We start from the raw sequence: 13,442 nt of genomic DNA on the forward strand, positions 1-13,442 counted from the left end.
ACAATTGTGAGGTTGGCCCAGGATCGGGCAGTGTTTTGTTCTGTTGTGCATAGGGTCACTATGAGTCGGTAACGACTCGATGGCACCTAACAACAACAATGGAGTCCTGGTGTAGCACTGTAGGATAAACACTGGACCACAAGGTCAATTTGAACAGCAAGGTCAGAGGTACAAAGTTACCAGCTGCTGCTCAGAAAACACACCAACCACTCTGATAAAAATCACAATAAAAGATCCTAAACAGAGATTTCACCAAAAGAGTAAAAAGAGAACCCACAGAGTGGGAAAAAATTTGACAGGGACATATCAGACAAGGAACTACTTGAAAAAATTTCTAGAACACTTCAATGCTTCAAGGAAAAGAAGATAAATTATCCAATTTAAAAATGGGCAGAGGACATGAACACTTCATCAAAGAAGACATTCAGGTGTCTAACAAACATGAAAAAAAATGCTCAAAGTCATTAGCCATTGTTGTTGTTCTTAAATGCTGTGCAATCAACTCATAGCAACCCTGCATAGGGTTTCTGAGGCTATATATTTTTGCAGGAACAGAAAGCCTCATCTTTCCCTCATAGAGTAACTGGTGGGCTTGAACCACCAACCTTGTAGTTCACAGTCCATTGCTTATTGTACAGAGCCACGTATGCCCTCATCAACGATTGTTAAGTGCTGCTGAGTCCATTCTGACTCATAGCGACCCAGTATAGGGTTTCTGATGAGCATGTGGTGGGTTTGAACTGCTGACCTTGTGGTTCGCAGTCCAGTGCTGATCCCCCACAGCGCCATCCCAGAAGTCCCATGCTCTACTGTATGCCTGGATTTACTTGGAGTACATTCAAATATGTATGTGGAAATATCTTCTGCCTAACCTGTATATGCTTGTGGGTATACTCCATACCTGTTCAGCTTACATATCTACTTCTGTATACACTTGTAAACAATTCTTTCTTATTACTGCTATTGTGTGAGCTTGCATGGTGCTGTGGTTAAAGCATTTGGCTACTAACACCAACCAGCCTCTGGTATTCTGCAGGAGAACCATGTTGTTGAACCACAGTCTACTGCCATAAACATTACAGCTTAAGGGACAATGGAATTCTGTCCTACAGAGTCACTCACTATGAGTCAGACTCAACTCAATGGCAATGGGTTGTTTGTGTTTTGGGGAGGAGGGTCTATTACTATAATTAAAGGACTGTTGTCTTTTACTCTTGTTTATGTCCCAGTGTCTTTGTTTGTCTTGGTCATGTTGTGCTGATGTCCCCTTCTTGTGGTAATATATGCACTCTGGGCTGCTAACCTCAAGGTCAGCAGTTGTAAACTACCATAAGAGTTCCATGGGAGAAAGATGAGGCTTTCTGCCCCTGTAAAGATTTACAGCCTCAGAGACGCTGTGCAGAGTCGCTGTGAGTCGGAACTGACTCCACAGTACATCATTACCACCACCACCAATTCTAGCTTAGTGATTAAAAATATGTACATATGTACATATATGGAGTCCTGGTGTGGCGCTGTAGAATAAAGCTCTGGACCCCCAAGGTCAGTTTGAACTGCAAGGTTGGCAGGGTCACATGAGTCTGAACTGACTCAACAGCACTTAAAAATATATGTATATAGAGAGAGCTCTGGCAGTGTAGTGGTTACAAGTCGAGCTGCTAACCTCAAGATCAGCTAACCTCAAGAACTCCCAGCTGTTCCGCAGGAGAAAGATGAGGCTTTCTGCTCCCGTAAAGATTTACAGCCTCGGAAACCCTGTACAGGGTCACTATGAGTCGGTTTTGACTCCATGGCACATAACCATCACCACCATCTAGTTAGTGAGTTTCCCTCCTTTTCCCCTTCTCATTCCTGGTAACCATCAAATAATGTTTCTTCCTTGTGTAAGCCTTCTCTTGACTTTTTTTTTTTTTTTTTCTTTACAGTGTGATTCCATTTATTAGGAAGTTCAAAACTGGCAAAACAAGTCTGTATTTACATAAGTCAGAATAGTGGTGACTGGAAAGTTGGTGGGAAGAGGTTTTGGAGTGGTGATTACACATGTGACCAAATAGAAACTTACCAAGTGGTGCAGATAACATAATACTGTAGTGCTTTACTATGTGCACACCATGGTGTTGGTTCTGATCCATAGCAACCCCGTTTAGGATTTCCAAGGAGCAACTGGTGGGTTTGAATCACTGACTATGAGATTAGCAGTCCAGTTCTTATCCTATGGTGCCACACTAGGACCCCATGTACACACCATATGGTGGGGAAAATATATGTAAACATCAGCTACAGAAAGGACAACTTAGCCACCTCTGATTTCACCAAAAAAGCAGACATATGGATGAAAAGACAAAAACCTTTGCAAAAAAAAAACCTTAGCAAAGTGATGTAAAAGTTGACTGCTTTTTGTGACACCAGTGGTTGTGGGTTAACCACAGTGAAATTTCCCACTCACGGATGATCAGTGTTCTTGAGTGCAGATCAAGTGATGTGGTGGTAGATGATGCACCACGCAGCTTCTCAACTGTGAATCTAGTATGTTGGAAACTTCATACGCACCAACATTTACATCCTCCAACTGCAAACAAAACAAATTTCTGGCAACCTCTACAAAATCTCCAAAAGACACTGTCCCCCCTTGAAGCTGCCTGCACTTGCTGTCTCAAGGCTTGGTGCTACTCTTCCATGGGCTGAATACCACTATCGGTAAGAACCATTTCCAGTTTTCCTGCCTTTAGGCAAACAGAGGGATTTAGGTTTATTTTCCTTCCTTGTGGTTCATAATTATCTGTCCAGGCAGGGGCAATATCTGTATTAGACATATCCATAAGGATGTCATCTGAAGAAGTCATTGGAGTCTGGTCTGTTTTCTTGTATCCAGTTTTAACCGAACTGGTTTGAAAAACGGGGAAAAGGAAACCTTTGGTTTGGGAAGAAAACAAAGCCTTGGAAGTAAGAAAACCACAACAAAAAAAAAAAAAACAAAAAGTGAAGGCCGAAGGCCAAAATCCCCCCAAAGTAGGAAAAAGGAAGGAAAGTGAAAAAAAAAAAAAAAAGGAAGGAAGGGAAGAAATTTCCGGAAGAACGCCAACAAAAATTTGTCTAATGATTGCTATCTCTCAAGAGGATTCTGATCTCAACGTGACTCTGGTCATTATGTGTTGTGCTTCTTCAAATCATGGAGTCCTTGTTTATTGAGACAAGTTGATCTCCTGGATTCAAACGTCCATCCTTATAACAATCTCCTCCAGGAATGACTTCTTGAATATATACCAGGGGACCTTCATTCTGGTTCATTCCTCCTAAGATCTTCAGACCAAAGTCTGTTTTCTTCATAACTGTAATCATCTGAAAGGCTTGATCATTTTCAAGTAAACTGGATATTGTCACAGCAGATGTATTTTTATTCATACTTTGTTTTTTCTTTTTTTAACTAAATGACTCTAAGTTTAATTCTTTGAAGAGTTTGGCAGGCAAGAGAGATAAATATGTTCCGTAACTGGTGTGGTACTATAGGAGTCCTGGTGTGGTGCTCTAGGAGTAGCACTGGACTGCAAGGTTGGTTTGAACAGCAAGGTCAGTGGTTCAAACTTACAGCCACTCCTCAGAAATCCTGTACTATGAGTCAGAAAATACTCCACGGTACTGAACAACTACAACTGGCCACCTGACCCAGTTTCCCACCTTCTGTCCCCATCTCCTGAAAATTTTCTTAATCCAAACCTTCTCTTTGTTTTGGGCTTTCCTTAGAAGCAGTGAAGATTCTCTGCATAAGAGTCACATCACAGTTCCAAGGACAGCCCTGATTCTGGGTACTTCTTTCAGACAAACCAATTCCGTGGTACCTCACTTCTTCCATTTATGGTTGTTTTTGTTTTTTTTTTAATGTTTTATTGTGAATTATGTGATGATTTACATGGGAGAACATTAGCTTTACTTCATTCTATCATATATCGTTTCATTGCCATGGTTACAATTCCCTCCATGCATCATCAAACAACCAAAGGGTATATATACCCTGCAAGCCAGCCCCTCTGTCGTCAGCACATAGACCCTCTCCTTCTCTTTATTCATACTTTTCATCATGGTAGTCTTAGATTTAACAGCGGTGTAAAAGAAGGTCTTGGTGAAGAATCGAGAGTAATCTTTTCCTGCAATCTAGCAACCTGGCCTCTGTAGCTCAGCTCTTCTCTTGACTTTTTATAATAATGGTCTCATACAATATCTGTCCTTCTGTGATTGACTTACTCCACTCAGCAGGATGTTTTCCAAGTTCACCCATGTTGTGAGGTGTTTTGTGGATTCATTATTATTTTTCTAGCATTGTGTAGTAGTCCCTTATGTGTCTGTACCATAGTTTGTTTAGCCATTCATCTGTTGGTGGTCACTTGGGCTGTTTCCATCTTTTTGCTGTTGTGAATAATGCTACAGTGAATATGGGGTTCTGAGAAACAACCACAAGGCGGGTGGAGTCTGAACAAGCAGAGTTTTGAAAGGACACAGGAAGGGTTTGCATATGACAGAAAGCCTCTTCTAGGTTCTGATTTGCAGGCAAAATGAATACTACTTCCCCCTTTTATTTTATTGCAAACAGCAATCTCATTTAGATAAATAAGACTCTTTCTATTAAATTGACAGAAGTATTAGGACTAAGCAGAAAAGGATACAGACCTCCATGTGGTCAAGAGCCATTTATACAGGTTGAGCATGAACTAGTTAGTAACCCCTACTATTTTTTGGACTCCTTATGTGGATAAGCACTTGACTGCTAACTACAAGGTTGGTGATTCAAACCAACCAGCTGCTCCTTGGAAATACTATACAGGGTCGTTATGAGTCGGAACCAACTTGACAGCACCTAAGAACAACAACAATTACTATTTGGGGGGCTCTTTTTACACCTGGGCAGGGTCTTTGGACACTGTTTTTGGACTTTCTAGTTTGGGATCATTAGCATGCTTTTCACAGAAGGAAGAAAGTTCAGATAAAGTGTTTCCAGAAGGGTAAGAAGGTATAAGAGGGGACAGAGACGCGGCAGCCAGCAGAGGTGCAGAGGGAGATGCATGGTGAACATGGGGTGTAAGCAGAACAGAGCTCTGACTTTGCAATTCCTTATTTTGTTTAGTTATTTCAGAAACTGTATTCTGTAATCCTATATCCCCTCTAGTTTATTTAGAAACTGCAGGTGTCATTTTGTTATTTAGAATCTTTAATTGTTGTTAAATGCTGTCGAGTCAGTTCCAACTCATCGCGACTCTGTATAGAGTTTCTGAGGAGCAGCTGGTGGGTTTGAACTGCTGACCTTGTGTTTCACAGCCCAGTGCTGATCCTACAGCACCACACCAGGAGTCCTGGAATCTTTTAGAGGCCTCAAAAAGCCAACTAGAATGAATATCACATTGTAATGGCTCAATCTGAGATCCCTTTTATTCTAATTAACCATGCAGACAAATCAATTGAGCAAGATCAAAGTTTCCATAGATCAACCACTGATCTTCTGATCTGCCTTTTGTTAGGTTATGTCAGGCTGAAAAACAGAATGTTTGTTCATGTGATGAGCTGGAATTCCAGCAAGAGATTCAGCATGGCTCTTAGATTTGGCATTAGAGATTACAAATCAGGCTGTGAACATCAAGGTCAGCAGTTCAAAACTACCAGCCGTTCTGTGGGAGAAAGATGAGGCTTTCTGCTCCCATAAAGATTTACAGCCTCAGAAACCCTGTACAGGGTCTCTATGAGTTGGAACCGACTCCAGGGCACATCACCACCACCATGTTCCCAAAGGCAGTGTAAAGTTAGCTTTGGAAAATGTAAACAGAAAGTCAGATATCCCTAATGAAAGAACGCTGACAAATTTTTGTGGCAGAGTTTTGAGCTGGCCTGTGCCTATGGTTTCTCAGCAGTATTAAGGTTCTGAGTTTCTTAAGCAATGCCACCTGGAAGCAAAACCCAAAGGAACTATGTTCCAGCTTATTTAAAAACAAACAAACAGAAAGAAACAAACCATACAGTGTAACTCAGGAAGCTTCTACACAAAGAAGTAGAAACTCAGGCTTGGAAAGTATTTACCTTTCCGCAGCTACTGTACCTACTGTGGCAGCAGAGCTCCCCAAGTCACCCAGGCTAGTACCGTAAGGCTCACATCTCCAATGCTTTGGGAATTGCAAAGGCAAATTCACTTTTGGATCCCTTTATGGTCACCAAGAAATGTCCTACCAAAACACCAGTCTTACATTCTACCAGAAGTGAAAACAGAGTTTGTTTGAAAGTCAGAGAGATTCACAAATCGTGAGACACCAGCACTAGACAGATACTGCCGAGTTCCAAATTACAAAGAAGAGAAAAGAGATTTTTATCAGGAGGAGCACATCAAGGACTATGTACTTACAGGCATGAATGGGAACGTATCTACAGTCATGAATGGGAACGTATCTACAGGCATGAATGGGAACGTATCTACAGGCATGAATGGGAACGTATCTACAATCTTTTTTAACATTATCAATTTTACTCTAATTTCCTGGAACATGTTGATCAGACATTCTTCTTGGATTAAGTGTATGCAAACACTCTAAATAAACATCTTTTAACAAACAATTGCACCGACTAAAATTATGATGCTCTTTTTGGGCTATAAACAGTAAAACTTTGATAAGAAACTGAATTGTCCATTAGAGGACAACAGGAATGGAAACTTTGATGAAGCTGTAGTCTAATTCAAAATGGAGTTTAATTCACATCACCTTAGTTATGTGAAGTGCCTCAGTTTCGGGGTGTCCATATACATACGATAGAATGTTATTTCGCCATGCACTGAAATGAAATTCTGATCCATGCTACAATACAGATGAACTGTGAAAACAAGATACCAAAGGAAACAAAAGAGCAAACAGTGTACAGACACACTTATATGAAATAAATAGAGTAGGCAAATGCTTAGGGACAGAAAGCAGACTGGTGGCTATCAAGGCTGAAGGAAAGGAGGAAAGGGAAATTCTTGCTTAATGGTACTGAGTTGGGTTTTTTTAGTTTTTATTGTGAATTATGTGTTAGGTTTACATGGGAGAACATTATCTTTACATTCATACTATTGTATTTCGTTTCATTGCAATGATTACAATCTCCTGCTTGCATCATCAAATAACCAAAGCGTATACCACACACACCTGCCCACTGGCCGCCAGCACACAGCCCCTCTTCCTCCCTAAGTCCAGAGTGTCCAGCTGCTCCTTCTGTCCATGTCATCATCTCTGCCTCCATCCCTGGTGTCACTGCCTCCCCCAACAGGGTCCCACACTTTTCTCCTTGCTGGTTCCAGGGATCTCTGCTCCTTGACTGCAAAATCAGCCACTCCCCACCCTTTGTTACCAAACATTTACATTTACCTTTCCAACACTCACTGTCAGACCTGATAGCAATCATTCCCTATTGAACCACAGGAGTCCTTTCCCCTTCACCTTTTATTAAATCCCTCCAGGCAGGTTGGAAACAACTCAGTGGAGATTCTATCTTTCCCTGTACCCTCTGGAACTAGGTTCCCTATTGGAAGCTTGTAAGCCATTTACTTCCTGCCTTTGTAGACCCCCCCACCCCCCATTTTGGGTAGCCAATGTCTAAGTTCCCCATCCTTGTCAACCCTGTGTAACAAGGTGGTGGGAATGAGCCTCACTGTAAAGATTTATTCACTCTTTGATCGATTTTACTGCATCTGCAAGCATAGGTCAAGTTCATCCAATTGCAGTGGTTTACTCTTTTTGTTGGTGTTGTTCCTCTTTCTTCCTCTAGTTGTGTTCTGATCATCCAGCCATTGATGCCAGGTCAAATAGGTACTATCTGCAAGTGTGGGTGTTATTGTGCATCTCCCCTCACTTCATATCAGCTGGACGCTTCACACTCCATTCTAGTCCTCTGGGACCATGTCCCTGCTCCTGGGCCCAGGAGTCTCCAGGTCTCGTCATACTGCTGGTTAACCAAGTTTCAACCCAGGTCGACAGGAATCTATTGAATGTAGTCGGACGTAGCTCACTGTTGTTTTTCCCCCACTTCCCCTTATCTGTGACCAATGTAGTCAGCAGCAAACTACATGCCTGCTCCTGTATTTCACTTGAGTGGAAGGGGGTTTGCCTTGAGGGGACTTGACCACTTGTCTTGATGGCTCCCAGGGGAACAAATTGCTTATTCTTATAGTATTCAATTGGACTGCTGTTATTGTTTTTGATTTTTCCTGTTGGTCTTTCTTTCAAGAAGTATCTTCTGTTCTTCTAGCTGCTCCAGACTGGTATGCTTGCCCTTTCAAGTGGAAATTTCCCACCTCAGAAGATTCTGGACGGGGATCAGGAGTCCACCTATGGTCTTCTGAAATGCAAAGACTCTGCAGGGAGCCTCTTTCACTGGGCAAGTTCTAGGTATTCCAATCAGTTATAGGCTGAAGACGGACTTACAAGCTTTCTGTGGTGATGTTTCTGGTTATTCCTTTCTCTCCCCTTCAAGTATCTATTTTACAATAGGATGTAAGGGAAACCAAGATTCAAAAGACAGCCAAGCATTTAACATCAATTTTACCCATTCAAACCATGCCTCAATCTTTGTATCTGAGCCCTGTTGTTCCACAGTTGTGTTTACATGGTTATTTGTTGTTGTTGTTGTTAGGTGCCATCGAGTTGGTACCTACTTATAGTGACCTTATGCACAGCAGAAAGAAACACTGCCCAATCCTGGGCCAACCTCACTACTGTTGCCACACTTGAGTCCATCGATGCTGACACTTGGCCAATCCATCTCATCTTCCTCTTTTTCTCTGACCCTCCACGTTATCAAACACGATGTCCTTCTCCAGTGACTGGTCCCTTCTGATAATATGTCCGAAGTATGAGAGACAAAGTTTGGCTGTCTTGGCCTCCAAAGAGCACTCTGACTGCACTTCTTCCAAAACGGATCTATTAGTTCTTTTGGCAGGCCGTGGCACTTTCAATATTCTCCTTCAACATCATAACTCAAAAACATCAATTCTTCTATGGTCTTCCTTATTCAGTGTCCAGCTTTTGCATGCATATGAGGTTGTTGAAAATACCATGACTTGGGTCAGGCAGACCTTAGTCCTCAAGCTGACATCTTTGCTCTTCAACACTTGAAAAAGGTCTTGTGCAGCAGACTTGCCTAATGCAATACATCATTTGATTTTTTTGACTGCTGTTTCCATGACTGTTGAGAATTGATTCAAGAAGAATGAAGTCCTTGACAACTTCAATCTTTTCTCTGTTGATAAGAATGTTGTTTATTCGTCCAGTGGTGAGGATTTTTGTTTTCTTTACATTGAGATGTAATCCATACCTAAAGCTGTGGATCGTCGTTATTTACCTCTGTCCTATTTAGCCCATGTACCTAGCTATTCTCCCTGCCTAGCTATTCTCCCATCTGCCTTGTTTTTGGTACTGATTTTTTGTCTGGTGTGATGAAACATTTTGAAATAGTGATTATGGTTGTACCCCGCCCCTAAAAAAGGCCTATTAGTCTAGACTGGAAGTTAAGGATCTGTGGGCCAAAAGGAGCCTGGTTGGCACCATGGTTAAGCACTCAGTAGTTAACTGAAAGGTTAGTAGTTCAAACTCACCAGCAGCTCCATGGGAGTAAAGATCTGGTAATCTGTTTCCATGAAGATGTTGTTGTTGTTGTTAAGTACGGTGGAGTCGGTTCTGACTCATAGTGACCCTGCACAGGGTTTCCGAGGCTGTAAATCTTTACAGGAGCAGAAAGCCTCATCTTTCTCCCATGGAACAGCTGGTAGTTTCCAACTGCAGACTTTGAGGTTAGCAGCCCGATTCGTAACCACTACGCTACCAGAGCTCCTTTTCCATGAAGATACAGCCTAGGAAACTCTATGGGACAATTCTACTCTGTCATAGGGTCACTATGAGTCAGAGCCAACTCAAGGAGACTTAACAGCAAAGACAACAGTATTCATTCAATTATACCTTATTAACAAGATCCTGATAGGAGTGGTGCTTGTGAGGAAACTCTTCCTGTTTCTCAGCCTGGGTCTTCCTAGCCTCTCTCAGGCTAGCGAGGACAACAGGGTTTGTTGCCTTGGATGCCTTGAACATTGTCCTACTCCAGCACCTAGAAAACTACAGGGCACTCTGGCACCTCATTTAAGGGCATGGGGGAGGCTGACTTCAAAGTCTCCATCACTCTTTTCCACTCTGAGACTTTACCTTTGTTTGAGGAAGAGGACAGCAGCAAGTCCTCTGTAACTGCTTTTTTCCATTTGGTTGTTTAATGAACTCATTTCTTTCCCATAGTCCTGCTGCAACCCCAGCAGGCATCAGAATCTCCAGGTGGACTTTTAAAATGCTGGACATTCTTTTTCTTTTTAATAATGTTCTTTTCTAATTCTTGCTGTTAATATAAACAGAACATACACCAATTCAACAACTTTTACGCATACAATTCGCCACACTGATTACGTTCCTCAGGTTGAGCAGCCATTCTTGCTTTCCTGTTCTGAGTTGGTCCTCCCCCATTAATATGAGCTCACAGCCCACAAGCTTCTGATCTAATCTTTCCCATTGCTTTTGTCAGTTGGAGCCCATTTGGAGAGCTCTTTAACAGCACAGTGCTCAAGGCAGGCATTCTTTACTAATCCAGCTACTATTGTTTGGTGGCCCTGTAGGATAAGCACTGCACTGCTAACTGAAAGGTCAAGTTGTTCAAACCCACCAGGCACTCTGTGGGAGAAAGATGAGGCTTCCTGCTCCTATAAAGATCTATAGCTTCGGAAATCCAAGACAGAATTGTTATGAGTTGGAAGCCACTCCTTGGCAGTGGGTTCAGTTTATTGTTTGGTTAAAGCAGCCCTGGGTTAAACACTAGGCTGATAACCAAAAGGTCAGAGTTTGAAACGCACTAGCTCAGCAGGAGAAAGATGAACCTCAGAAATCCTATAAGGCAGTTCTACTCTGTTCTATAGGGTCTCTATGAATTGGAATTGACTCTAGGGCAGTGGTTTCATTGTTTGGTTTTAAAAAGACTCCCCCAACCCCATCCACAGTCATCAAGTCAATTCCAACTCATAGTGATGAGATAGGATAGAGTAGAACTGCGCCTAGGGCTTCTCAGACTATAACTGGCGTCCTGGTGTGGCACTGTAGGATAAGCACTGGACCACAAGGTCGGTTTGAATTGCAAGGTCAGTCACTGTGAGTCGAAACAGATTCCACAGCACTTAACAACATCAACAAGTCTTTATGGGAACAGACAGCCTCATCATTCCCTGTGGAGCAGCCTGTGGGTTTGAACTGCTGATCTTTTGGTGAGCAGTCCAGTGGTTGGCCGACAGCCCTACCAAGGCTCCTTAGGACTTCAGGGGATATTAAAATGTTTGGCTTCAATCAGCTTCGAGTGGGGCTCAGTTTGGTTTTTTTTTAATATTAAATTGAATTTTTGAATAGCTCCCAGCGGAGCGGTGCTGTGGTTATAATGCTTGGCTGATGACCAACTGGTCAGCTGGTCAAACCCACCCTGGGAGAAAGAGATGGCTGTCAGCTTCCATCAAGAGTGTTGTTGTTAAGTGCTGTGGAGTCATTTACGACTCATTAACAACTCAGTCTGTAGTCCTGGTGTGGTGCTGTGGGATAAAGCACTGTTATTCTGATAGATCTCACCTCCGTGCCCTCTGCGTTGTCTGAGGTGTTCAGTTCCCTACAGCCTCGTATTATATGGGGGTGAGCAAAGTGTCTTATGTTTTGCAATGGGCAAGTAGGTGATAGTATCAGAGGACAATTTTAATTTGTACTTCTTGTAATATGAGTGAGACTGAGTATGCGTTCATGATTAAGATCCACTTAAAGTTGAACTCATTGTATCCCTTGCCTGTTTTTTGTGTGTTTGTTTTGTTTTGTTTTATAGGTCTGTAGGTCTTTTTTGTTATTCATTTGTGGTGCTGGGAGACAATTCTCACAGATTATTCATATCCCTACCTGGTTCCGACGTTCTGAGTAAAGAACAGATTTTGAATAACCAACCATGTGGGAAGCTAGAGATGTACCTCCTCAGAGACATCCACGGGGTGAAGACCTGGAGTCCCATTACGCCGCACAGAGACCTCACTCCATCCAGAGCGCTAAGTAAATATCCCACTCTGGAACAGGGAATGGGCACGTCTGCAGCATCTTAATTTGGGGTTCTGCTCCTGTGGTGTACCCCACTGCATTTGTAGGTAGCATCATCATCTTGCAGAGATGGGGGCCTATGAATGCAAGATCCTGCTTTGGCTGTTGGTTTTTGGTTTTGTTTTTTGTAATAAACCACCTTTAATCTTTGACCCACAAGTCCTGTGTCTTTTAAGCATATACGGTGGTAGTGGTGGTGGTGGTGGTTGTGTGCCGTGCAGTTGGTTCCAACTCATGGCGACCCTGTATAGAGTTTCCGAGGCTGTAAATCTTTATGGAAGCAGAAAGCCTCATCTTTTTCCCTGGAGTGACTGGTGAACTCAAAACTACTGATCTTACAGCCCAACTCATAACCCACTCTGCTATCAGGGCTTCTATATACAAGTATAATATATATGTATATATTGGAGCCTTGGTGTGGCACTGTAGTATAAACACTTGAACTCAAGGTCAGTTTGAACCACAAAGTTGGTGGTTCAAACTCACCAACCGCTCCTCAGAAACCCTATACAGGCTCACTATGAGTCAGAACCAATTTGACAGCACTTAACAAAAACAACTTATGTGTATACACATGAAAGTAGATTAACTCCTTAGTGTGCAAGTAGGGTAAAACCTGAGAACCTTTACAGGTTCTAACTTAACACGTAGAAATTCCTCTCTATAATGTGAATTACAAAGCATTGCATATGCATTTTTTTAAATAAAAAATAGTATCAGGTGACTTTGAACCAAGGTCAGAGATGCAAACAAGGGAACTACATTCTTCAAGATTCAGCCAATGCCTCATCTCCCACCCTGAGTCACACACTGCACATAACTTTGAAGTCCCCAGTAGGGTCAGAAACATCCTCTTACACAATAGCAAATGCAAAGAGCATAGTAATTAACTTTAGACACTGAATGGGAAGCTGAGCCTTTACAGATATTAAGTGCTTTGAAAAATCATTTCCTAATCAAGGTAGAAGAGAACCATTTTGCATTACTTTGTGATTAGGTACCTTACCCTTTAACTCCATGAGTGACTAAGTGGGCTAATGGTTTGTGTGAGAAGTCTTCAGGTGTAAGAAACCCAAACATTCTTTTCTTCAGACCCAAACATTCTTTTTTCTTTTTTTTTTTATGTTTTATTGTGAATTACATGATAGTTTACATGAAAGAAATTTTGTTGTACATTCATTCTATCGTATATCGTTTCATTGCCATGGTTCCAATCCCCTCCATGCATCATCAACCGACCAAAGGGTATACCCTATAAACCCCCCCCCTCCCCCCCCCCCCCCC

At 42.2% G+C, this 13,442-nt stretch overlaps 1 pseudogene; it reads right to left on the minus strand.

Moving 5' to 3' along the window:
- Positions 1-2,452: 2,452 nt before the first annotated feature.
- LOC102812223 lies at positions 2,453-3,402 on the minus strand (annotated as a pseudogene).
- Between the last annotated feature and the right edge of the window lie 10,040 nt (positions 3,403-13,442).

This window comes from Chrysochloris asiatica, unplaced genomic scaffold, assembly GCF_000296735.1.
Source record: "Chrysochloris asiatica unplaced genomic scaffold, ChrAsi1.0 scaffold00022, whole genome shotgun sequence".
In the NCBI taxonomy this organism is placed as follows: domain Eukaryota; kingdom Metazoa; phylum Chordata; class Mammalia; order Afrosoricida; family Chrysochloridae; genus Chrysochloris; species Chrysochloris asiatica.